The 3818-nt window shown below is 40.3% G+C and overlaps 1 non-coding gene across 1 annotated transcript; it reads left to right on the top strand.

Annotated features, from left to right (window-relative positions):
* The first annotated feature begins 3493 nt into the window (after positions 1–3493).
* On the top strand, positions 3494–3608 carry LOC136729868 (U5 spliceosomal RNA). The gene has a single exon (XR_010809130.1). It is a non-coding gene; the product is annotated as a U5 spliceosomal RNA (small nuclear RNA).
* The last annotated feature ends 210 nt before the right edge of the window (positions 3609–3818 follow it).

Below are 3818 nucleotides of genomic sequence, written 5' to 3'. Positions count from 1 at the left end.
TAGCAATAGAAGCTCAGCCTGGGGAGACTGGATTTAGCATTTCCTCTCCATTTTGATAAGTATCCATAATCATTTCTGCAAAATACTTCTATGATACCTATGTATGTTTTTTACTTGTACTATATTATACTATCAAGTATCAGTGTACACATACAATGTGACCTGTTACATTAATACAGAGGCCACGGAAGGCCAGATCAGTAATAGCCACTGTCCCCTGATATTACACTTTTTTACAATCACTTTGGCACTCATTTCAGAACCTTGATGTCATTTTTCAAAACTCTAGACACAAAACTCACACCCGATGATCAAAATGCACATTTTTCAATTGCTTGGATACAATACACATCAACCTCAGATCATTTGTTCATTGAACTAAAATGATACAACTTAACGTCAAAGTATTACCATTTCAAAATGCAATTCACACATTACATCTGAGATCACTGTCTATTCATTTCATTACAAAGATCTAACTATCAATTGATACAGCTGCTCAAAATGTTAAGTGACTGTTGCATTACTCTTAATTCATAGTTTTATGGAAACTGACGAACAGTATTCCATGTTTCGATCATGAAAGTTTCAGGATAATGAGATCCATTGACACCAATAACCGAGGAGCATGAACCAGTTGGACTACATTATCTATGGATGTAATATTTCATCATCATTCATCATCATGTAGCACTTTTCCACACCATGTTTTCAGTGTGGAAGGAAAGTTAGAAATTCTTTCTCTAATACCTGTTTTTCTCTCTTGTATACTTAAGAAAGATAAGGTCAAGCTAGAAGGTCAGGCCAGAAGGTAGTTTGATTTCTGCTTGTTATTTACGATGAGAATCTTGGAGACAATGTCAAACAGTATGATTGAAGTGCCTGCTCCCTAATCCATGTGTTGATCTATGAACTCTGTCCTATAATGATATAAATTCTGCTTAGCTAACTTTTAAGATAACATAGTAATGACTTTCTGATTATAACCAGCTCTTTGATTTTTGTGTATAAAAGCTCTGACTGTTAAAATGAAGGCAGAGCGACTTTGGGATCTTCTTGAGTCACTGTTCCTCTCCACGCTGCGTGTATTAAAGGCATTGCAACTAACGCTCCAACCTGGTTGAAGATGATTGTTCTTCCACATCAGATTTGACATTACTGTATGTATGCAGGCCCTTGTAATTGCTTTTCCAATACTGCCAACTGGTTATTGATGATTGATTTCACATTGTGGTACGAGTATCGAGTGAAATGAGTGCTATCCACCCCAGCAACACAGTGATAACATGGAGCCGGCAAGTCATCCAGGTCACAATAGAGGTCAAGCAGTGGGAGGAGGAAGACGTGGTGGTCAAAGGAATGGAAGGGGACATGCACCCCTTCTGAGAGGTGGTCGTGGGCCTCGTCATAGAGGAGGGCTTAGGCCTCACCAGAGAGGCAGCCATGGGCCTCATTTGAGAGGTGTTGGGGGAACGTGGTAGAGGACAAGGCCACGGACCAGACAGCGGCAGCAACAGCAAATAGTGTCCAGTGAAATCCGAGAAATAGTTGTAGAACATGTTGTAAATCATGGCATGACCATGACTGAGGCAGCTACAATGATTCAATCAAACCTCAGAATCAACTCAGGATCAACTGTGGCCTCAATCATCAGAAATGTCCGTACTGAGAAGCGGCAAGTCTTCAGCATGCACTAAACATTAGGCTACTCTCAATTGTCAAATGACTGTATACTGCATACCAATGTGTAGCACAGAGTATAGTGTGCCTTTTGAAAGAAATGCAGACAGAGTGAAGCAGCTGATGACTGAGTATGTTCAGGTATGTTCAGTTTCAAGATGCCTCTTGTGAAAAATGGTTGTGAGAACCTGAACCTGAACACAGGGCTGTTGGAAATTTAGAAGTACAGTAATCAATCCTTTGTTTTGCTTTTTACACTAAGCCAGGTGAGGAACACTGCAGTTGACATTTTACTGTAGTTTTGTTCGTTTTTGTAGCTAATTATTTTTGCATGGATTCAAAGAAACCTATGGTGTGATTTGATTGTATTGCATCAATACATTTCAGATTTTGTTCAATGATTCCACTGTGTCTGTAGTATTCTCTCTACTAGTCCTTTTACAGTGATGTATTTATGTGTAGTACCATAATGAAACATGTATCACATATTTTGTACTACAATATTTAATGATTGTACGAACAACTACACAGTGAAACTATCGGTATCTTCTGTGTGGGTGATCTAAATAAATGTTACTATGGTATTTCATGATAAATGAATTATTTGAACCAACAAGTCTGCAAGTGCAAGGTTTCTTTAAAGATATGAATGCACAATGCAATGTTTTGAACATTGGACAGCCTGTGTTACAAGTGATGACCGTTTTGAGTTTTGTGTCTAGAGTTTTGAAAAATGACATCAAAATTCTGAAATTAGTGACAAAGTGATTGTAAAAAACTGTATATTCATCCTATTTAATGTGCTCTTTTAAAATGTACTTTTCTTTTTTATGTTGCCATTTCTGTTCTACCAATGTTTCAGTTGTTAGCCAAAGATTGACAGAGTACATCTCATACACACAGGCCAGACAGCAAGGATTTCTTTTTGAAATTCAATTACAAATGCTGCATGAACTCATCAATACGATTAGAGCTCCTGAAAGCAATATAACTAACTCACTCTACAGCATCTCATTAGCAGTGAAAAGAAATCAAGAAAGTTAGGACAGTCGACTGTTTACCACTATGTAACATCACCTTTTCTTTTAATAACACTTATTAAGCACTTGGGCACTGAAGACACCACTTGGTTAAGTTTAGCAAGTGGGATTTCCCCCCATTCATCCATTATGCATTTCCTCAGCTGCGCAACTGCACAGGGCCTTCGTTGTCTTAATTTGCACTTCATAGTGCGCCACACATTCTCAATTCGGAGACAGGTCAGGACTGCAGGCAGGCCATGCTAGCACCCGCACTCTCTGCCTACGCAACCATGCGCTTGTAATCTGGGCAGAATGTGGTTTGGCGTTATCCTGCTGAAAAATGCAGGGACGTCCCTGGAAAAGACGATGTCTGGATGGCAGCATATGTTGCTCCAAAATGTGTACATCTCTTTCTGCAAAAATGGTGCCCTCACAGATGTGCGAGTTACATGACAGACAGACACTCATACACACTGTCACACCCACACACACACACACACTTTCACAGACAGACACACGCACACACACTCACTTTCACACAGAGACAGACACACAAACACAGAGACAGACACACACACACTCACTTTCACACAGAGACACACAAACACATACACTTTCACACAGACACACACACACATACATACATACATACATACATACATACATATATAAGGAAAAGAAACAATACATTTAAAAATCACAAAAAGATGTAATAAAGTACAGAAAATCTAAATGTAATAAAATGTGATCTTTAATACACACAAATATGTATGGCTGGTCGGATGCGTCTTGGACTCGGGTTCCTCTTCATTACGTATAATGCTTTTGCCTTTTGCTATAGCTTTCCGTGGAGGGGATCGTGGGTGAGTTTGTACCATTCTTGGGAGGCTCTGCCTTGTTGGGGCGGAGCTGTGATCCAGGTGAACAGCAGATCGGACATAGGTGGGCATGTGGGCGGAGGAGGAAGGCCGGTCAAGCAAATAAGCTTGCTAAGGTACGCAGCAGCAGCAAGCAGCCCCACCATCCAGTCAGCCAGCCAGTCTGGCTGGCAGTGACTGAGTGGTTGACAGACGGCAAGCAACGGAATGTACGTGCTCTGTGATGTCATAGGAGTCA

Source organism: Amia ocellicauda, unplaced genomic scaffold (genome assembly GCF_036373705.1).
Source record: "Amia ocellicauda isolate fAmiCal2 unplaced genomic scaffold, fAmiCal2.hap1 HAP1_SCAFFOLD_31, whole genome shotgun sequence".
Classification (NCBI taxonomy): Eukaryota; Metazoa; Chordata; class Actinopteri; order Amiiformes; family Amiidae; genus Amia; species Amia ocellicauda.
This window is presented reverse-complemented; position numbering and strand designations above follow the sequence as displayed.